The sequence below is a fragment of the Solea senegalensis genome, linkage group LG19 (genome assembly GCF_019176455.1).
Source record: "Solea senegalensis isolate Sse05_10M linkage group LG19, IFAPA_SoseM_1, whole genome shotgun sequence".
In the NCBI taxonomy this organism is placed as follows: Eukaryota; Metazoa; Chordata; class Actinopteri; order Pleuronectiformes; family Soleidae; genus Solea; species Solea senegalensis.
Window position 1 is genome coordinate 14,825,984 of NC_058038.1, and position 24,431 is coordinate 14,850,414.

Sequence of the window (24,431 nt, forward strand, 5' to 3'; positions counted from 1 at the left end):
ATATAGCCTCAAATTCACTTCTGCTTGTGAATCCTTGAGGGACCACAGACTAGTGTAGTCCCCCACCCCCCACCCGTCGGTTTGATGAGTAAAATGACAAGAGTTGAATTCATTTAAACCAGGCAATATCAAAGCAGGTGCACAGAGCAAAGGCACTCGCACTGAGCTGCTGGTCAGCATTTCTCTGTTACTTAACTGTCTGCAATCCCATCCACTGCCTTAATCTCTGCTGAGTGGTTGTGTGTGAGCATCCAAAAATGCACACACTTGCACAGTAATTTACTGGCATCATAATGAGGGGACATATACATATAAGCCACCCCCCTCATTTTGCACTGGTTTTCACTACAAATTGTGTTGTCCTGTGCAGTAAAAGGGAAATAAATACTTTCTATTCTATTCTAATCTTTTCTTTAGATTTTAGTGCCATTATACTGAATGTATACTTTTTGCCATGTAACGTTGCCAATAAATGCAAAATCATATTACCCCCGACCCAATTCTTCCCTGGACCCGAATACCAACCCACAAAAACCCCTCAACACTTTCATTCAAGTCATTCTAATTTCTAAAAAAACATAGGAAAACATAAGGCACAAAACCGCCAATGCAGGAAAACACTTGATTCAGGAGTAAACATGCAGACATTTACAATCCTGTCCTTATCAAAAGAAATATATCAATAAATAAATATCCTTTAATTAGCACTGCCTGATAATACATCACTTCTATAATTTCCCTGCTCGCAGTTCAATAACCGCTCACAGTTTTCCGAGTAAACGCTGAGGAGGAACTTTCAAAGCTCTCAGGTGATATAATATTAAAAGTTCTAAATAAATCAGAAATGAACAGTTAAACATCATGTGCCTTGCGGCAAAGTAGGTATACTTAGTTTTTCCCAGTCATCAGAAACCAGCGGGTACTTTTACTTTTACTTTTATAAGCCTCCAAAACCTGCCAGATAATGACAGAGTCTACAGAGAGTTAGACTGCGTCTGCACACAGACAGGGGGAAGAGGATGGGCTCGTATTGGCTGCCTAATTTAGGCTCTTTTTGAATGTTTATATGCATCTTCCTATAGGGCAAACGCTAACAGCTCATCACAATCACCTCATTCCCCACCATGGTCGACTGCGCCATCCTCCAGATGATCCCTAGGAGCCCGAGCACAACCTGTCCCCATGAGAAGAGAGTCACTCAAGAGAATGGTGTTCTTACACGCTGCTGGTTACGCTGATGTTTGTTGGACTGTACTGCACACAGCGGATCAGCATGTTTGGATCCAGATGTTGAGTGGATGTCGATAACATCATTCGTTGTAGTAATGAACAACATTTTAATTATATTATACTACGACACACCAGCCGTTTCTTAAGGTATTAAGTATATTATGTGTAGGTACAGTATGGTTGCCTTTTTTTATCATCCTGTACCACTTTGGTCAGCTTTCTCTAACCTCTGGCATCAACAAGGCATTTTCACCCAGAGAACTGTCCATCCTCTCTAAACCTGGTTTGTCCTGGACACAAGCAAGGGACGGCTTCAAGGAAAAAAGGTTGGGAACCACTGCTCTAGGGGGCCGGGTCCTGGCCCGCGGGCTGTACATTTGACACCCATGCTATTAACCCTAGAGACTGTTATATGTGAAGTAGATCAGCAGTACCTGAAATATTAGCACCAACAGTCACCGATATTGTCTACATGCCTAAATGTCTTCAGTTGCAGCCGAGTATAGAGTGTATATTAAAACAATAACAGAGTACTACCCTGCCTTGTTTGGCATATAGTTATGCCCTCGGCTTCTATTTCATGTCAGGAGTGTTTGAAGACACGAGGACTGACCAATGGATGACTGCTAAAAACATCTATAAAGAGGAGGAAGAAGGTTAGAGTTCAAGGTTGTGTGGGGAGATCCCAGATCTGAGGCAAACTGTGCACCACAGAAGGTCCTACAGGTTCCTCCCAGATCTAAAACACTTCTTAGGCTGCCAGCTTTATACAACTTGACCTTTAGCGGTAGATGGAGGGACAACATATGTGCTACTGCTTAAGAAACAATGGAATAAAGACTAGTGGGGGGATGTATTCTACCTCACAGGAGCTTGTATGCATCTGGAGGGCAGGTGCAAAATACCAGGTCTGGATTAAAAGGGAGATGCTTTTATTCTCAACACAGAAATTAATCAGAGCACAAGAGCATGACATGACGATTGAGCAGCTGTCTCCATGACAACAGGGTGCTTTTACAAACAGGGCTTCTGCTCAGTACTTTTGAACAAAAGTTGCATTTTTAAAAGACGTAATAAACGATTTAATGATTATTGATTGGGGGAGGTTATTTTTGCCTCATAGCAAAAATAATTCAGTAAGACATTTGAATGTTTTCCCTTCATTCATGGGCTGTCATTTTTTATAGCTTAGAAACTTGTATGGATGTGTCTAACTTTTCACAGTGGTTTATTTGCTAACCATACCTAAACTAATCCTGTTTGGACAAGAACAAGAACAAACAAGTGCAGTGCATTCTCGCTTCCCTTTCTAACATGGGCTCCTTTTCTTTGACAGTCTTGGGTGAATGGGTCTTTTATTCTCCTTTTGGTCACGTGTGACATCATTATCGCACGTCATCACCACTCCGTGACTCTCTCCATGCTCCGTGCTTGCACAGCAGAAGTCAATGTGGCGGCAGGTGTTGCATTGTGTGCACAGGTCAGTGCGACAACAATGATTGAGTGAAACCGCAGCAAGCTGAGCGCCAGAAAGCGACGTACAAGGAGGAAATACTGACAAAGACTTGCTTCATCTTCAACGGATCACACCTACGTATGGCGGTGACGGACTGAGAAAGATATGCGAGATGTTTCCTTTCAGAAAATATCATCGCAAACCACTTCAGTTTGGTTCAGTGACGGCGAGTTGTCGAAAAGTTACATCTCTCACGTTCAAAAACGAGACCCATTCTAATACATTGGTGAGTTTGTGCACAGTGAACACACTGTCCTTAAAATCACAACAAATCATCTTATTTTTGAAGGGGCGGAACTATGTTGTAAATCTTAGCAACAACAACACATATTGGGTCAATGACATTATGGAGATCACAGAGAAAAGTGCAAAGTGCTCCTCAGTATAACTCTAAAGCCGATGTATTATCATAATCAAAAGCAGTTTTGGAGTCAGTCCAGTAACAGACCTTTGATAAAATGTTGTCGTTACTCATTCGTAAATGAGTGGACTATTTTCCCTTTCATGAGGCACCTTATACGTTATAGAAAATGTCAGCATACAATAATAATAAAAAAAAAAAACATTCAACAAAAATGTAAGTATTTCAATTTGGAATATTTGAAGGACACAGTGTAATGTCAAAATTTCTATTATGTGCATTTTATAGCACATTTTTTTTATGCGCTCATGTGTGTCTACCCCCCCGTGATGACATCCACTCCCACTGATCAGATCCGATTAAAATCCTTTCCTCTCATTCACTCTCAATTACTCTCTCGTGAATATTCCCAATCTACTTTTGCCTCACAAGACCAGTGAATTGCTGTAATCATGACCCTGACCTCTCAAAGTAATTCTATTCTTCTATCCACGTGGCAATTTTCTTCAACGACCACCCCCCCCACGCAACGACCTGATGGAAGTGAAGTCAGGGGATTATGTTGTGAATTGTCTCGCCCCGGAATATCGAGAGACATGTGGGTGTGTAAGGTTAAGCAAAGGACACATGTCTGACGCTAAGAGGCCCTGTGTTAGGAACGGATGGAGAACTTACACAAGCACTCACACATGCACACACACATATAGAGCACCCCCTACATGGCAGATGAAGAAGAATTAAGAAAGAATAGTAGGACACTTAAGCAGTTGTGATTCATACAATGCACTGGCATGTTGTATGAAGATTAATGTAAGAATAAAAAATCCTTCCACGCTCTTACACACTATATTATATCCGACATCAAAGGTTATTATAAAAAGCTCAAGCACCAACAATAACAATATGAAAAAACAACAGCAGCATAGCAACATGGGAGCGCGGTGGATTGTCCTTCCAAATCACCTGCTAGGTGATCCTGAGGCAGGCTGTCACTGCTGATTACAGCTTCATCACTGACCGCCTCATATCCCCCTCTCCCACTGTGGTTCCTCTGGACAGACTTCAACAATATGCAGCCTGCTAATCCTGGATGCAGGGACACACACTCATTTACAATGAGACACACAAATACACACACACACACACTGGAAGCAGACATGCTTGGACATTCGGGGGATGAAAACACCAGAGGAGAATCCTAGTTTTAGATGGAGACAAGAAATAATCGTGGCCTCATCAGTTATTTAAAGGAAAATGGAGGTGAACTGCAAAAGAAAAAAATAAATATATAAATATATAAATAAAGCAGAGCCAAGATGATTGGCAGGCCGCCACTTCAGCAATGGCATTTTCAATTCATAACGAATTGTGCTGTTTCAAGCATAGCGTAACCTATTTTGCAATCTGCCCAGTTATAGTCTGTTCAATAGTTAAATAATATGACTGACCCCGTGCAACGCTCCGTGCAGCTAATGTTTAATATTGTGGGAAAAAAAGAATCATCAATTCTATTAAACCCTTTCACCTCCCTTGCTTGTGCCTCTTCCTCAGTCTTATTTGCCTCTGATCTGACGTAGCCTTTCCTGTAATAAACTCACTTTTTTCTACTCAAACATTCATTACATCGCAGCGCCGTCTCGGGTGGGATGTAGATCATTAGCGGTATCGGGCGCAAAGCTCTCTGAGGAGCCATCCGCAGCCCTTTTACCATTGAACCTGGGACATCATCAGCACTCTGCACTGTGTGTGTGTGTGTGTGTGTGCGTGTCCTTGTGAAGGCATGTGCAAACGTACACATGTCTTTACTTCAAGATAATATAGACGGGTTATTATCCACACACAGTAAGAGAGACTTTTCAGAGAAAAAGGATTGATTCAGGCGAACCAAAAAAAGAAAAGAAATGAAAACCAATTACAGTTTGAACTGTGTGTTTGGGTCCACACACTCTTTGTGCTTCAGCTGTACACCTTTCAATAAATAAGCCCCGCCACTTATGCTGTGAAAGCCATGCTGCGTGAAACGCTCACCGCTCACATTTCGTTTTCATCGTTAAAAAATACATAATGCAGCGATGTAAGCCGATATAAAAAAAAAAAAAAAAGCTGTTGGGTTAACGTACGAGTCAACAATGCTTTATCAAAATCTGGTGCCGTCTCCTCAGGAAATTTGTATAAATATTTTATAAGCTTTTGATTTTATTCTTTCATGTGAAGGATTTTGGGAGGATTATGAGCTCGGTAAACATACTGAGGCAGTTTCGATGAGCCTTCTTTTGAAACGATTAATCCGCCATTTATATGTATGTCTCCATCCATCCACCTTTATCATGAGGGTCGCGGTGGGGGCGCTGGCGCCAATCCCAGCTGACATAGGGCAAAAGGCGGGGTACACCCTGGACAGGTCGCCAGTCCATCACAGGGACACAATGAAAGACAAACAACCATCCACTCTCACCCCTACAGTCAATTTTGAGTGTCCAATTTGTCTAATCCCAAAATCTCCCTATTTTTGGGTTGTGGGAGGAAACTTATCTCATCATCTTAGCAAAATCACATATGCCTACTTTTTGAAATAAGTCAATCATGACTGAGACATCACTTACAATAACTGATAAAAATCCGTTAGAATAGAGTTCAGAACATTTTTTTTTATTATCTTAAAAGTGTGTATTGTCTTGAAACAATATATATATATTTATATATATATATATATATATATATAGATGTCAAGGTCTGGCCCGTGCTCTGTCAAAGGTTGGACATTTATACAATAATACATGACTCCTTATGAGAGCCACAGAGGCCTGGCCTATTTAAACGCACCTGGCGTTCAGCCAGTGCAGGATAATAAAGCCAACACGGCCACAAGGCTGCGAGGAATTGCAGTAATATTCAGCAAAGGAGGACAGGCACACACACATTACTACACAGACTCATACACTAAAGTGACAACTCTTCCCATGGGGCACATGCAGTTATAAAATTAGATACAAAAGGAAATGCCTGGTTGTCGTCAGGTAAAATAACACATGACTCATCCATCTGCACATATGTATGTATGCAACTATAATGTCATTTTATTTTTTCAGTTCTGTGAAAGTGTGTGTTCACCAAGATCTGGCTTTGCAAGTTGATTGATTACATCACACACACACACACACACACACACACACACACCTGCCCCACATACAGTACAGTGTCTTCCAATTACTGTACATAAAGCTGCTGTAAAGTTGCTTGTGGCTCAGTCCATTAGTGTGTAAAGTAAGGGCGGGGAAGACAAGATTGCACCATTACGGTCTCTGAGAGCAGGCAATGTGTGCACTCTGCACTAATCAAGGAGTTATAATTGATGAGTGTCCCACTCTGAATCAAAGGCTGCACACTCTCCACATTTCAGCCAGGATTAAAAAACAAAACAAAAAAACATCCACATTCATTCAGTGATAAGGAATAAAAAGACAGAGCTAGTTAGATCAACACCACCTGCATCAAAGTACTCAGTCTGACTGAATAATGGGACGATCAGTGTTGTAAAGTATACACGCACCAAAATCCCTTTCTGCAAGTCTTTCTTGTCTTCTGACAGCAAAACCTCCTGGTATTTCCGAAAGGCTTGGAACAAACAGAGGAAGTCCTTGAATGTGATATTGAATGCAAATGCACATACAACCATTATGTTGAGAGCCTGTTGTTAGTATTCTAAAGCAATCTAAAGCGATCTACACTGACATTTCCCACGTATAAAACGTGTGTATTTGATGGACGATTTCAACTTCATGTGTAAAAATGTTACATGTTATTTGAGATCATAATGAAGTGAATGCTACAGATGTAAAGGATCTGTGACGGATCGTTCCCACAGAGAAGGTTCATGAACATTGTGGAGGAGGGCATGGGGGCAGTTGATGCAACAGTGGAGGAAACAAGAGTTAGAGTAAGATGGAGGCAGATGATCCGCTGTGGCGACCCCTAAAGATCGAAGCCGGAACAAGAAGATCTTTCCCACTTCATCTAGTGTAGAGTACATTGAACTGAGCAAGAGAAAAAGATTATCTTAACTCTTAAAAATGTAACTTGTCTGTTTAAAAGTTGGAGCCTTTAAGCACTTGATTTAATTCCTCTTTTAATTTCTTCCTTAACTGTGAAGTAGCTCATAAAGATGATAGACGCTTTTCAATATGGCAATCTAGAAACTCTGATGCGTCATCTTTTCTCTTGATAACATGGACCTGCTACTGAAATCATCTCCTAATTGTTATTATTATTGTTATTGTTGTGCGGTGCCCACATGTCAGGCTCCAACGGACTCAGCGTCACGTGCATGGCACATTGCAGCACTCATACCTGTTCTTTTGCATTTCCTATCCAAACAATGTCAACGTTGGCACCGCACACTCTGGTGCCCCGTAGTGAGTCACCTGCCAAGTTGGAAGCCTGTCAAGTGAAGCGTTCCACAGATGTGACGAAATGACACACGGACAAACAGTTCCTGCATCTATTATCCAAACAAAGTCAAAACATCGACACAGAATGTTCTTTCAACAAAGGCCACTCAAGTGTGTACCGACGTCACTCGCATTTCCCATCAAACACGGTCAAAGCACTACACACACTGGTGCCCTTAGTAAGTCACCTGCCAAGTTTGAGGCCTATGTTGGACAATGATGCAATTAACAGACGCACAGTTGGAAGGACAGGTGCACACACAGATGTTCCTTGTATTAATAGAGAGAATGTTATTATTATTATTAGTGCCTGCATTGGTGATAAAACCATAGCCATGTGCATTACTACCTCAGGATGTAAGGCATCATGATGAACATTATGACTGTAATCATATCAAATGGAGGTTGGTGAAGATGCACAACGGACATTGTTTGCACTTTTCAGGACAACTTTACTCACAAAGATGACTTTATTAGGCGCACAACACTGGCACCGATTGAGTGATTAGGATTACTACACTGACACTGTTCACTTTATTAGCAACACTCCACTGATCACTTTATTTGGAACATACTCATCCCTTTATTAGGCACATCACACTGACACTGACACTTTCAATACAGTGATGTATGAAAATCCATTACCGGCTAAAGTCGACATTGGCACCAAAAACATTTTACTACAGGCTAATGATGACGGAGGTACCATAAGTGACCGTAAGTACCAAACACTGACACAAGGGTTATGTATGTGTTTAAAGTTTGATTCATGATTATTAAGTTTTATGCATCTGACCACACGTTGGAATTAGATTTCACTCTCTACACTTCCCTCGGTTTTTGTCTGTCTGCAGTTCTAATCCCTCCATTTGAAAGCCTCTGTGGCTCATCTCTTCTGTGTCCACTAACACTGTTTGCGGCTTGACCTCTCGCACACATACAGACACGCACATCGCCATGCACATACACATGTGGCACAGACAGCTGCAGTCTGAGCACAGCAGAGACAGGACCCCGACAGGAAACTCTGGATGATGCTGTTCAGCTCTTGATTCTCGTTGTCAAGCGCACCTCTGGTCTCAAAAGGTATAATGAGAAACTCCGCGAGAACTCGTGACTGACGGCCACAATCACCCCGGCACAGTGAAGAATGAAGTGCGGAGCAAAAACAGAGCAGCGTGATAAAAATACATCGCGATGGACGGAAATGTGTCAACCTGTCAACCACGAGTACATGGACACTGTCCCTGTGGATAGCCAAGTCAATCTCCTCCTCCTAGAAATGACAGGCAGGGAGACAAAACAAAATTATGCAGATGGAGACATGTTGCTGACAGGATGCAGAAAGTGGACTTGACTGACAGACACACAAGCATGGGAGAAAGACACACAGAGTTTGGCGGGATCATCGAGTTGTCCTTGATGGGTTAATAACAACAAAAAAAAAGTTTTGCAGGTAAACAAACGGGGGGCAGCCAGCCGAGAAGGCAGCTTGATGACTAAACCAGACACAGAGGACAGACAGTCAAGATTAAAGGACTGAGGACAAGGTAGTTAATGCATCAGTGTCACGGAGCAAAGCAGCTTGCCACCGTGACATCTGGAGGGGACTTGGTTGGCTGTTAGTTATATGCAACGACTACTAGTAACAATCAGCTTCAACAGGGAGACGAGGCTTACTGAAGGCTAAGCTGTGCTTTGAGCTTCTCTCAGTTCCCAAATCAGAGAACACACATAGGAGGAAGAAGCATGAGGTTTGATTAGAGTTAGTACATTTTTACACACACGCCAATTAGTGATAGCAAATTTGTCTTCTGCATTCAACCCGTCCTTTTTTTTTTACACAGACAAGCTGAGCCCAGGAGCAGTGGGCAGCACTTATCTGAGCCCAGGGAGTGGGTGCCTTCCCTTCCTCCATCCCTTGGCCCATCCCGGGATTGAACCAGAGACCTTCCAGTTACAAGCCCAATTCCTTTTTGCTTATTGTAAAAATAACGATGGTATATCCTTTTGAAATCTGTTGCCCTACTAGAAAGGGAAATCTGCAGAAAGAAGTCAAGTGCTGGATATCCCCTCTCTTCCATCTTTTATTCAAAAAAGAAAAAAGGAAGGGGAAGAAGGGAGCGGTATAAATAAATAGTGGGAAAGGAGAAAGAGATTGGGGAAATCACGAGGAAAAGGAGAGGAGTGATTTAAATCCAAGGGAATTGCTGTGTACATGTTCTCAGTCTCCACCATCTGCTCCAGAAACATGTCAGCCTGCCAATGAAGAGAACAGTACAGGCCTCTGCCAAAACATACAACACTACACCACCGACACCATAACAAACAAACATCATGCCACACACGCACACGCACACACACACACACACACACTGCAGAGAAGTGCATTAATTCAGCTCCAGCAAGTGTCTGCTGCAGACCTCCAGCTATTAAGAGTCTGCAATCTCTCTAGGTCTGCAGGAAGCTGTGAGACAGCAAAACAAATTTCACAGGGGTTGGTGAAATGATGATGCAAAATAATTGCGTTTTTTTCCAAGAGAAATAAATTACAATGATATGCTCTTCTGAGTTTTATCCAGGTGCAGTGAGGGGAGAGCGTTTGGGCCGGCGCTTGGCTGAGTCAGGACGAAAGTGACAGCATATGAGAGCACCCATGAGGGACAGCAGCATGTGGCAATGTGCTACAGTCAGCTCAACTGCTGGCCTGTATCTGGGTGTATTTCTGTGTGTGAGTGTGTGTGTGTGTGTGTGTGTGTGTGTGAGCCACAGACTGTAAATAAAACAAAAAAGATGTAATTTCCTTTCCTACAGGCCAACCAGGAAATAAGAATATACCGACTAGACACAGGTAATTCTGTAAATGATGTTTAGATGAAAGAAGACGATAAAGTACAGCACATATGAGTGGACACCACTGTGATTGACAGTTGGTATCATCCAATAGGAGCCTTCAGGTGACATGTGAGTACTTCCATTTGCAAAACTTTTTCGTTGGGCTTTCTGTGACTTGGTTTTTGGGGTGGGGTTAGAGTTAATGAGATGGTTGAGGTTAATGTAAGGCCATACTTTCCATGTTCCATGTTCACTAGAGCTGCTTTACATTTATGCATGTGCATATACAGTATGCCCGTGGTTACATTCCCACCAAACATCGCATCAGCATCAGTCAAGTGTTCCTAGAGCTGAAACAATTAATCAATTATTTGTATTTAGCTTTATATTAAAAGAATAGGGGTGGTATTTTCTTACAAAAAATATTACCCCACAGTTCAAATGTTACCCCTAAACTTAACCAGTTCCTCAGAAATGATGTCCTGCCTCATTAGGACCAGGTTTCGATTGCCACATGGCTCTGACACACTTATTATTTACTGTGCTACAGTATAGAAGACACTGCAGTCAACAGTCGACCTATTAATCAGCTGACATTTGGTTCTTTGTGGAGGACTGAAGGCATCTGTCCATTAGAGACAAACGCTTGTCATGGCGTTCAATAGATTTGAGCAGATGGACACTCCATCACTCTCTGGACCAAGTCTCAGAGTTCTTGTAGAAATCTGACCCACGATGCTGCCCACACAGATCACCCTGATTGTTACAGGCTTTGTGACAAGCAAAGGTCAAAGGCAAGGACACAGACAGTTGGTGGAGAACACACACACACACACACAGCCACAGTGTATCATTGTTCATTAAGAGCCAACACTGTCGTTATGATCTGACTCATATAACTGAAAGTACATAAGTGAATATTTAGGGATGAATTGCCATGAATTTTGTACAGATTTATCTTTCCTGTTTGGCAGCAGAGTTTGAAATGTCACAGGAAGATAAATCAAAACCTAAACCATTTGCATGATTATAGCTCATGGAGAGAGAACAAACATTTCCATGTCTTAAAGGTGCATCAAAGGTCTGAAGAAAGGAGCATCACCAGGTCGGTAATAAAGATTTTCTTTCTCTGAGACTAACAAATGCGTTGCAAAACATTGTTTTTTGTCAGCCCTACCAGCACCCAGTGTTTAGTGGAATTGGATGTGCATGATTACACACTTTAGGGTGAAACAAGCCTTTACTCTAAAAATAGAGTTTAGTGTTAAAGTGTAAAGTAAGGTGAGGGAGTTGTTGTTGGTGGAAGAGTAAATCTGCATCTGGTCTTGTAGGCACAAGTCCAAATGGTCCAAAACAGCAGCAGGGACATCCAGGAACATTTCATACTTTCTGCTGGTTGTAATTAGATTCAGCGATGACAGAGCAATTAGCCACTAATGAACATTTTCACTTTTCATTATTACTATAACAACTTTGGCATAGCAACGCTAACAACTGCCATTATACAGTAGTGTCTGTGGAAGAGACACAGCCAATGTTCCAATCTTTCCAGTCGTATAAGGCAAATACTACCACAGCTGTTAAGATGGCGACTGCAAGATAATTCAGACACTTAGGGTGTTAACAAAACTAAAAGAATAAACACTTAATTCTAAAATACAGAGAATGCTGTTAATGTTATATATATATATACATATACAGTATATATATATATATATACATATATATATATATATATGTATACACATATACATAGATACATATATATATATATATTTTTTTTAACACCTCCTGAAAAAAGCCTGCAGCTGACTAAGCAACAGATAATAACAACACATAAGTAAAATAGAGTTGAATAGAGGAAAACAGAAGCTCAGTTTAACTTTGTGAGATTTCACGCTGTTGCTAAGGTCCAACAAGAACAAGAATCACATCATTTCCAGAGTGCGAATGAGAGAAGTGGTCACAATAAAATAATAGCGGAGAACAAGAAACGTCAACACACAACGTCCAGAATTCAACATGTTGCAACATGAAAATTGCAAATATCGACGCTACAAATGTGTGAAAGTGTATAGAGCTGCACTACATGCTAGTGTTTTTACAGCAGTCTTGATACTGATTCAATATGATTAAATATGTGCATCATTTATGGAGCTGTATGTAAATTAACACAAATGCATATATACAGTATACTGTGTGGCTACAACACACAATGATGCCCCAAAGAGTCAAATAAGAAGCTTTTTGTTCTGTTATTTCCACATCATTAAAGGAATAATTCAGCAATTTGCATTTAGCTTTGCATTACTACAATAGGGGTAGTATTCTTGAAAAAGTGTGCTTCCCAACCTCAGTTTCCCCTGAGTGGAGAAATATCTTCATTCTTTTTTTGTTACATGCCCACCAGTGACACGTGGTCCGAGGCTTCACATTTTAGACCCACACATAGGGGGACGGGAATGTAAACAGTTACGCTAACAGGACTGTCACTGGTGGACACGTAACAATGAAAATATTTCTCAACTCAGGGGAAACTGAAATTGAGAAGCACCATTTTTCAAAAATACTACCCCTATTCTAGTAATACAAAGCTAAATGCAAATCAGTGAAGTACATGAAACATAATGTATTCTGAACTGAGTGAGTGACAGACCACCTCAAAAGGTCCACACTTCTCCTACGGTCATCTCATGGCTCTGGCCCTCACCCTTTCTTTTTCCCCCATAAGAGCTGTTGTTATAGATCTGCCACTGAAACCTAGAGAAAAGTCCATAGTCATATATTTCCTCTCATATCTATCCTCTACAATCACTAACGATCTTGTTCCCTTGGGCTGCAAATTATCGTGAAACGCCAAGCTGAGCAATAATTTGTGGCACAGCGCACCCTCATCCCCTTGACCTACTCTCCCCTCTCCATCTGAGACGGCCAGCCCCTCTCCCATCAGTTCTTTTTCATTTTTTTTCTCTCACTTTTGAATGTCATCCCCTTTCTTTCCCTTTCCTCCTCCTCTCTCTTTGCCTCATCCTTTCTTTTTCCCTCTCTCATCGTTTCTTTTCTGTCTTACAAACTGCCTCCACAATAAGAAGGGGGGGGTGTTGCTGGGAAAAGGCCGACCTTAAATAACAAAATACATTTTTTATTAGCAGTGAATTGATTGATAATTCAGTGGGAACTGCTGACAGCTGCCCGACTGCGGATTAAAAAAAAAGAAAGAAAGGAATACATGGTTTAGTGAGTTTCAGGTCTCTGTCTGGCAACACAACTGTCAAAACAAAGCTAAATTATCAATCTGCAGGCCAATCCCTGCAAAACCAACATGGGATACTGCACCACAGAACACTCTGACAGCAAGCAGGTTGCCATCACATGACTCAGGAGACTTCGTGTGTGTTAAATGCTCACACACACACACACACACACACACACGCATGCACGCGCACACGCACATGCACATAAACGTGCATGGATTTGAAAATAAGAGGAAGGAAAAGTGTGCACACTTCGATGATTGAATCTGAAGCAACACGAGCAGTGATGAAGGGAAGTGATTTGGCTCCAGTGCAGATAAGGAGCAGCATCGGCAGCAGCAGCAGGAGGAGGAGGAGGAGGAGGAGGAGGAGGAGGAGACGTGGTGTTATAAGAATGAGTCAAGTTCACACGCGCATTAGTGGGTGAGAGTGAACAATTTGACTGTGACACCCACGCCCCTCAACGTGAAAACTTCAAGTGCTGATCAGTGTCTTTAGAAATTCAGAATACGGAATGGAAAGTAACACACGCGCACAAAAACTAAACTGCACACCTGCCACAACACACCGTGAGATTGATGCTGATGTAAACACATTTCAGTGAGAGGTTTTGACCTTTTAAACACAGAGATAAACAAGTGACACAAGTGCACTTTAACAAAGGATGCATCTATCTATCAAACGACTATTTCTCTGAACTATAACCTAAAATGTTTAACACTTTACAGTACAGTACAGTAGTAACATGGTAATAGTATGGTTATACCTTTGTAATAGGGCGGTAATATTACAATTTTCAACCTTATTTCTATAAAAATCATCACTGACGGCTTGGTAATAACAACGGAAAATGCATGTGGGACATAAGGGAGGATACATTTTAACAGTACAGTATGTTATTTATCTTTTTTTAACTGATGGTAGCCTGACCTCAGAGTTACAGTTTAAAGGTTTGGAGCAGGAGGGCCTATAGGGGGAAAAGGCTTGGAACTGCAGTGTTCCCAACAGGTCAAAGGCTGGTAAACCTCTGATCAAGGTAGCCAATACCTATTGCTCCCCATTGATTGGGTAAATTGGACACTCTAAATTGACCCCAGCTATGTTGAGGCCAGATCTGTCCCAAGCCCAGACAAATGGAAGGGTTGCATCAGGAAGGGCCAAATGAAAATAAGTGATATAGGCCTGCAGATATCCTGGTAATATGCAGAGAAACACAAAGTAAATATGTAATAAAGTAAGATTTTTCTTTTCTATGGTGGATTTTGGGTTTGACATGCAGGAACAGAGGAGAGCAAATGAAAATAGCCACACAATGAAGCAACCTTCAGGCTGCCTTTTGTCCCTCACTTCACTGAGCTGGAGCTGAAAAGTGCAAGTTCCTCAAGTGTCAAGCAAGACGCCGGCATTAATTATGAGTATATTTGTGTGTGCAACGTGTCCATTCTTATCGATGTGAAGGCCTAACCCTCACAATGAAACCATGGTTTCAGCAAACAAATGCTTATTCTTCTCTCCCAAGGGAACTTTGAATGAGAGTGCAAATGAAAATGCTGAAAAGAGAAATTACAGTTTTGTTCATCCTTCAACAACTCTTTACAGCTCCAGTCCAGTGTGTAACATTTAGGAGAAATCAATCAATCATTGCATTGTAATGCACTTTGATTACCTTGCAGGCATTGTAAAGTGCTATATAATTAACATTGATTGAATGATTGAATATTGTAAGTGTTAAGTCTGTTTGTATTAGAGTATAATTGCTTAAAAACAAAACAAAATGGGTACAAACGCTACTTTAGGCCCTTTTGCTTTTCCTATTTTTTTTGAGGTGGAGAATAAGTATTCAAACACAAAAGACTGACATCCTCTCTGTGAGTAAAGGAATTCTGCTTGTTACATAATCTGCAGTCTTACCATTGGATGGAACTCATGCTGACACACTGGACCTTTAAATCAGAATAGGTTCCAAATAGGAAAAAAAAAGAAGAAAGAAATAATAATCAAAAAAAAGTGACGAGAGTGTCAGTCTTGCATCATGACTGTGGGTAAAGCAGCCATTGCTGTATGGATGACTGGAGCAGTGGGCGGATCGAAGAGTGTTGCAGAATTTGTCATCTGGTGTGCAAACAAAAACTGCACCGGCAAAACATGGCGAGTCAAAATGCCACAGTGATTCACTGGCGTTATTCTCAAGTTTTCAAATAACAGTTTCATTGGGAAGAAGTTTTTTTTTTTTTCTGCGCCCCGTTTGCTCTGCCTCCAGATGTGTGTGTGTGTGTGTGTGCAACACAGATAAAAGGTGACGGAGAGGCGTTCGCTCGACTGCATCTCAGAGGATCCGCAGTGCACAGCCCACGTACAATTGCATCAACAAGGAGAACCCTTTACTTATAATACAACACCGTCCTTTAAGTTTGGGGATGATGGAGGGAAAATGAGCGAGAAGTTAATCCTCGGTGTATGAGTGCTGCACACTTACATTACACTTTCCCTTTCCCCCCTGCATGTCCCGCCACCTCTCTTGGGAAAACCTTTTTTTTTTTGTTCACTGCTCTAGATGGAAATTTAATCTCATGAATAAAGATAAGGATGTGGTGCATGTGAATGTGAAAACACATGGCTCCAGTTAGTCAAAATGAAGATGCCTCAGTTAAATAACGCTTTATGCTGAAAATAGTGTGCAGTCAGAGGAGAAACTCCAGCAGAATGATTTGTCTCGTCTTTGGTGCTGGTTTGCTGAAAGGTTTTGGTTCTGCTCTTCTTGCAAGGACTGCAATGGACTCCACAGGCTTATTGATGACATGAAGTCGATTCTGTAATGGATTCAGTTCAGTTGTATCAAATTTTGCTCACCATGCACACGGCATCATGGTGAATCAGCTCTCCCTGTGTTTCGTATTGACGTATTCTGCCCCTTGCCTTTAATGCCTCAGTGTGGTACTTGGAGGACTCCTAATTCTGTTGGGATCGTTTTTCAACCATTATTACACTGAAGAAGTCCACTGTTGAGATGGTGTGGAAAAAAACTCCTGTTGGTAAAGGTACACACAGCTCTATGACAAAACGTGAATGAGTTGCCCAGAAACAGAAAGGCTATTTCAGGTTTGCTGTGTTATCTGATACAAGCCAAGTGTACGAGTCCTGTACGGAGTGAAAAAAACAACAGTGTCAAGCTTGTGAAAAAAAGAGACCTGTGAAGTCCAACCCACAGCGCGGATTTATGTCAAGATCTAGTTTAACAACATGAACATCGGGTGTCTCGCTTCAGGCCAAAGTTTCTCCATGTTCTTAAGAGTGAAAACTTTTGTGCAGATGTGCTCAGAACAATCTGTGCAACAGAAAACAAAGTGGAAAAACTCTACCACTGTATATAACCAAGAGGTTTACCATCTAGGGGTCAGGGAAGAATCAATAAGATATAAATGAAAGGTTTTAAAGTGTTTAAGAGGATAAAAACAGCATCTCTGCTTCACAAATGTGTGCGTACAGACTTACAGATAGTTGTGTCTTGTTTTTTCCCCCAAAGTGCTTTAAGATTTGACCTTGAATTTGACCCTTTGACCCATTTGACACTGACATGAAATAAAAAGCAAAGCTCCTTTGCAGACTCAAAGAATAACATACAATAAACAGAACTTAACTGCTTAAAGCTGCATAAAATGATGGTCTCGCTTAGGCCAGTTTTCAAGATTTGGTTCAAATCAGATATTTTTCCCTCTTGTAACTAAGTAATCACAACATAAGTTGATCATTCAGATGATCAGACATATGTGTTCCTGTTGTTGTGCCATCTCCCTTGTTTCCCCTTCTCCCTAATCATGTTGTGTAACACGCACGCGTTCGTCGTTGATTCAGTTGAGCTCGGGAGTGCTAACTCTCGGGCCACGGATCTTCCCGCTGCTAATGCCAACCCAGCAGAATTGTTTTCTCATAAAAAATGAGACTGCACAGAGGCGTGTATAAAGATTGATCATGATGCGATTTCCCATGCTGCTCTCACTGTGCCTATGACCAAAGGAAAACAGTGAGAATTGGATTTCCTCCTGTGTGCACAGCATCTTCTTTATCATTCAGTGATTAGGACGCTTTGTTTCTGAGGTGTGGGGTGGAAACTCAGCACATATTCAATCTTGAATTCAGCAACTTCAGTTATTAGTGTTGTTTGGATTGTAAGATTGGCATTGGCTTTTATACAGCACCAAACCATCCGTTCCCCGTTCTCTCCTTTCACCCTAACCGGCTGAGGCAGATGGCTGCACGTCTTTCACTCTGGTTCTGCCAGAGATTTCTTACCAAGTTTTTTTTTTTCTATCCACTGACACTAAGTGATCGCTTTAGTTTCTCTTTTCTTCTTTCTATAACATAGTAAAGTCTCTGCCTTAGTATGTAAAGTGCCTTGAGATGATGTATATTGTGATTTAACGTTACACAAATACCATTTGATTTGATTTGATCTCAAGGAAGTCTACATAATAAGTCCAAGACCTTAACTTATTACAGACACTCTCGGCAGTTACACTGTACTGTACGATTGATATGACAATAAGTGATAAGGGCAGCGTCGCCAGTCACTCAAACCAACATGAGTGTTTTCTTTAATTATGGGTTTTTGCTCTGGGCTACTTTAGGCCTTTCCTGAGTGCCACTTTAATTAAAGATAGGCCATATGTTTCAAGGAGACTTTGCTCTGTGCTGCCATGAAGAAAGACTGGCTGCATTTGACAGTCCAAGAGTCACTCTGCAAAGTCAGAAACATGCTCTGTCCAATCTGAGAATGACCTTTGAAGACAGAAGAAAGAAAGCTAATAAGCACATGAAGTGTAATAAGCTTAGCTTCTCTCTCATTTCCCCATGACACGGGTAAGAAAAAGAATGAGAACATACCAAAATGTGTGAGCGATCCCTGGAAACACTGATAAATGGATGCTCCATTGAAGCAATTAAAGACCAAAACCATGACAATAAAAAAGTTGATCCACTTTCCTGTGGAGTCAAGATTGTTGTTTCCCTGCAGGTCTCTCTTTAAGACAGAAAACTGGCAATTTGCACTCGTCCTAAAGGGAAACTCCAACACTCTGTCCTTTTGAAATGGAAGCTGCGAGCAGTGTGAAGTCTTCCTGAGAGATTCAAGCCAAGCCTGGGTCAAATAAACAAAGCAACAGGAAAGCAACACAAATCGATATGTGAGGATAGGTCAGCGTTAGTGGGGGACAGAGAAAGTCAGGTTAGGTCAGAGCAGAGCTGAGAGTAGTTAGTCCACACAGCCTCTTCTCTATATGGCCACCCATTTACTTTTTGCAGCCATATGATACTCTCTGCACCAGATAATATACACAGGAAAAACAAAGATGCTTTGTTCCCCTACGCTTATTTTTGATGGTCACAATTGAACAGGAAGAAACAAGCGAAGACACACAGGATTATTTTCATGACCAGCAGGTGTTTCTACCACAGATGCATCCGTCGCTGATATTAAAGGCTGGCCACTGAGGCTCAGTGTCTTTCAGTTTGGCATTTCCTTCAACTGCACTCCTCGTATTATGTGGGAGGGTCACGACCGCTCAGCCAGAGCCCACCAGAGATCAGGGAGACTCAGCAGGCCTTGCTCTGTGACCAACGCCACCTTAAATATAGCATATACAGACGCCTGCTCACAAAGACACACGGTGAGTCACTACATCACAGAGCAGCAAGTGTTCAGCATGGTGGGGAGAAAAATAACTGTTCTGATGATACTTTTTCTGAACTTTTCTAAACCCGACACAAACGTCTTACTCCTGCCCACCTGCTTGTTTTTTTTTTTTGGCAGTTTAGATCAAATATTCATGGAAAAATAAACTTTATAGGTGGACAACACCACAACTGAAGAAGGCACCAGAGATACAGTAAATGTTAATATTCTTCATTCTTGTACTGGGAATAAAGTAACTCTGCAAAAGCTGCAATTAAATAAAGATATCCAAATCTTTGCTCATTTGACAGTGAAGCCTGTTGTTAAGAAAAACAATGACCTGTGCGTACAGTTGTCAGGAGTTCTGGAAAAGTCAAAAGTCCTGTTGGGACCATGAACGCCCATGGAAATCCATCCAATTGTTGGTCCACTGTGCATGGACCAACCAGTAGCATGCTTTCTTAATATTTTATTCATTATGTTTTCTTTATATTTTAATGTAAAAGGTGTTTTAGGAGCTCTTCTGGATAAATCAATATTTATAAAAGATAAAGGTTCACTGTATTTCGAGTATTTTTTGGATGCCAAGTTCATTCATTCATTCATTCATTCATTCATTCATTCATTAGCTATCACTTTATCCTCCACCTTCACTTTCACATTCACACCTACGGCCAATTTAGTTTCCAATTAACCTCTGCATGTTTTTGGACTGTGGGAGGAAACCGGCGTACACAAAGAAAACCCACGCACACGGGGAGAGAACACTCGCAAACTCTGCCAGGCAACAGCGCTAACCACTACACCGCCGCGTGGCCTCCACCGGGTTCATTAACCTTAAAAAGCAACAAATTGGAGAGATGCATTGCCGCGCATGCATCCACTGATTTCACACTCATCAGAGAACAGCACTGTGCTCGCTACTGAAGGCACACTAAGTGGTGTTGTGTTCCGTTTACTGGAACACTTCTTCAGGACTACAGTATCTCATAGCAGCGATCATATGCTTCAGTCACTCACACACACACACACAGAGAGACACAAAATTGTATGGAAATATAATGAACTGCAAGGGCTGGTTAATAATTCAATAACAATATTATGATATTTCAGTCTCAGTATGGTTCAACATACAGTATTTTTATGCATTGTTGAAACACACTTTAAGACATAATACAATTAATGGTTCCCCTTAGACATGTAAAATGTTTCAGTATTCCTCCAGAAGCTAAACTCTACTGGTGATAATTATTGATGTAGACTTATTTGAAGCTTCTTTTATTGGCCACATCACCCAGACCTACAACACACACTGTGCCCTGCCTGCACCGAGTTAAGAGACAAGTCAGTTTGACTTAGCAGAAATGTGCACTGTTGCATTTTGAATCCAAGGTTCGCTTTAAACCCGCGCACAGAGGTTCATAAAAAGAAGAATGGCACCGGCACCTGTGAGGCACATTGAGTTGTAATTGACAGCTGCTGAGCTCTGAGGTGCGTCTCTGCTGTCGGCAGTGCCTCAGAGACCCACTATATTCCTGTACAGTGTTGAAAACAATGTTAAAGTATTTTGTGCTGAGAGCGATATTAAATTAGCCCTGCTGAGGCTAAAACTATTGAGCTTTTATAATACCGACTATGGAATAAGGAGAAAAGAGACTTATTTTCCCATTTCACACTTGGAGCCAGAATTATGAGAAGTCATCTGTGCAGTGTGCACGGTATTGTCAGTAAACCTTACCGTCCTAGAGACCGCATTGCATGTAACAGGGAGGCTTCTGACAACACAGTTCACAGTCCTTTGGGTGCTATCCCAAAATGGCAAAGTACATTTTGTAAGTGTCCACTTTAAAGAAGATGCTGTTCTGCCTATATTCAGAAGCATCCTGGATGCTGAGCGAACTGGGCTTTTAAAAAAGTAAATATAGACGCAGTGTTTTATGAGCATGTAGCGTACCTGCAGGCTGTTTGTGAAAATGTACTACAGGAGAATAAGGCAATGCCCTATAAAGTCTACTGGGAAAATCTGGCTTTTAGCATTCCCCTAAGCACAAACATCCAGGAACTTTAAGTGATGAAATTCCACTTGTGTAAGCCACAAACAACACAGTGAGCATCTCTCTGAGGTCCCAGTGTAATTGGAGTTGTTGTTGAGCAAATGTACAACGCAAGCTAACAATAACGTGGGCTTAAAGTATGGTTTTCAATAGATTAGAAACGAACCGCTGAATAACAACAAAGGAACGGTAGTGCTTTAGTTTGCACAGCTTGTGTTTTCGGCTAATATACTGTAACCCAGTGGTGTCAAACATACAGCACAGGGGCCAGAACCGGCCCGCCAGAGGGTCCAATCGGCCCACAGGATGAATTTGTTAAAATTTCACACTAATCTAAACGTAATGTCAAATGCTCCAGATACCCGTGACTAAATGTTTGTGCCTTTATAGATCCAGTGTGCTGTGTAAATAGTAAATTTAGGCATGATATTGTTGAAATTGCACTTATATTTCTCAAGACATTTCATGTTTTGTAAAATTATCCTTCATTAAATGTAAAACAAAGGAGAAAAAACAAAGGAGTTCTTGTTGTTCATAGGTTATTATGCTATTATTTTACTATTTTTACTGGTCCGGCCCCCTTGAGATCAAATTGTGCTGTATGTGGCCCCTGAACAAAAGTAACCTATTTGCTCAACGTATGCACAGTGTTTGACTCACTTGATTTCTGAACGGGACAAACTGTATACACTACAACTCCAACAGTAACAGTACACCAGCGAGTGTAAGCCAGATATGCCGTAAAGTAGAGCGTTGTCGTTCTTTTTGTGACCTAAAACCAACGTTCGTAGGCTTTTGACAGAGATGCCATACACCCTGTTGTAAATCCATGTAGCATCAAAATAATCTTGGAGACATGAAATCCTACATCGTGCCACATTAACAGGGAGTTTTACTAGTCTAATCTAGCTCGTGTGTTTACGTGGTCTATAGCTGCTGGAGCAACATATGCGTACAGGGGAAAACTGAATGAGTCAGAAGACCAAACACTTTTATAAAGACCAAGCTGCTTGAACAGAGGGTGGAAGAGCGGAGAGAGGAGGAAGAGTGTTAGTTAATAATTGAGGTTGCCTAGTGATGAGCGATCTCCAGCTGACCTTGTACAATACAGAGATATCTCCCACTGACCACACGGGGCCAAGAAATCAGTGAAACATTACCTTGAACAGACATACACTGGTTCCCCGGCTGCTCGGATCAATGGCCACTGATTGTCCTCCTTGACTGGCTGTTAAGGCCATTACCAGTGTTGTCTCCATCAATCAATGAGGAACTGTGTGTCCTGGTCTCAGCAGACAATATATGTCGAAGGTCTGCTGTCCGTTACGGTCTTCATGTCTCCAAACACGTCTGCTGGTAAACTGGGACCTGCAGAACAGAACAGAACAGGGATCAATGACAATCACACCAACCCTATCTCCAAAAAAACGTCTTTTTAATTTATTCTAGTTGCTAATTGTGTCACGGTTACCAACAACATTGCTTCAAGTTCAGAGAGAGTGTCATTCTTGTACTTCGATAACTGGGGTAATTGGTCATTGCAGAGGAGGACCAAAGACTGAGGTTTGCATCCAGCTTGTTAAGGCTAAGGTTAAGGCTACTAAGTGACTTGAAGGGATAGTTCAGGTCTTTTAAAGTGTTGTTGTGTGACAGCTCATCTGAACTCTGGTGTGGACCAAACAAGCAGACTCTGGTCCACCTGAAAACGTGGGTCTCAGTTTGCTTGCAAGTGAACCGTGGTGCGGTTTGCTTACTTTGGGAAATGCAACCGAACTATCCAGCGAACCAAAGTGAGGAAGTTAGGATAGCTTTTTGTGAAAAACCAATTAGGCTTAAACACCAAAGTAAAAACAGAAACCCCCAAGACTGCATATATTTCGATGAGCCGGGTTTTCTTCTTCCTCAAGCTTTTTTGCTTCCTGGTCAGAGCTTGTTTCGGACGGTGTTGCCCAAACGAGCAGCTGTCTTAACTGCGTGACGTTGTCCAGGCGGTTTCCCACCCAATTGAACCCAGTCCCCTATGGACTATGCTGGTGTGAATGCGCCCCTTAGTGTTTATTTATTTTTATTTCACCTTTATTTAACCAGGAGAACACCCATTGAGATTAAAAATCTCTTCTTCAAAGGTGACCTGGCCGAGACAGGCAGCAGCACAATGAACACACAACAGTTACAAACACACAGGCACGAGGTTAAAAGCAGACTCATTTCTGTAACCGGATATATGATATCTTATGTGTTTGCCACTTGACAACATTCTCTGATCAGAAATGGACATTTGTGTCAGCACACGTGGGTTGTTGATGCACTCCTTCCTTGATTGGTCCTTTCAAATGTGTTCTTTCATGACTGTGTTTAAAATCCTTCATTCAGTTGACACGCACACAAACACATACATACTTAATAGGACGTTCAGTCATCTGATACCAGAGGACTTTATGCTATGATTGATTTTAAAGTAGGTAGACTGGATGGAAGCAGAAGAGTGCTAATTTTCTCTTTGGATGGAGCTGTTTACTAATTTCATTTTCCAGTTGCAAAAAGCAGACTTATGGTAAGATAAAACAGCAAACAAACTGTTAGATTGTCATATACTCTCATAAACCTATATTGTATTGTATATGTATTAGGAGAACCTTTTTTAAGGTGGCTAAAATCATTCCTATGACACAGCAGAGCATTGCATCATGGTTAGTTTTTCCCAATTAACACCAGTTCAGTTACTAGACAAAACGTTCTTATACAGCTTTAATCTCAATCTGATGGATTACAATGGAGCACTACAACATCCAGCATTGTTAGAAGCTGAGACTTTATCACAAAGATGAAAGGGAAAAAAAAAAGAATAGCAAGTTCAGTCATCTGATACCAGAGGATTTTATGCTGCGATTGATTTTAAAGCGGGACGGATGAAGTGTTCCTGAAAAACCACCAGCATCATGAACATGCACTTGCATTGATGCAATTTATATTTCCACAAATGCCCACTAATGCTAGGAGAGAAAGGTTAAATTTCAGAATTATTAGTGTCCAACACAATTAAACTTGAATATTTGTCACAAGGA

The 24,431-nt window shown here is 41.4% G+C and overlaps 1 long non-coding RNA gene across 1 annotated transcript in view; it reads right to left on the reverse strand.

Moving 5' to 3' along the window:
* LOC122785807 overlaps positions 1 to 24,431 on the reverse strand; it is a 110,054-nt gene that overhangs the window by 43,212 nt on the left and 42,411 nt on the right. Inside the window, exon 3 of the long non-coding RNA XR_006362354.1 lies at positions 22,527 to 22,734. This is a non-coding gene — a long non-coding RNA (uncharacterized LOC122785807). The remainder of the gene's footprint in view (positions 1 to 22,526; positions 22,735 to 24,431) is intronic.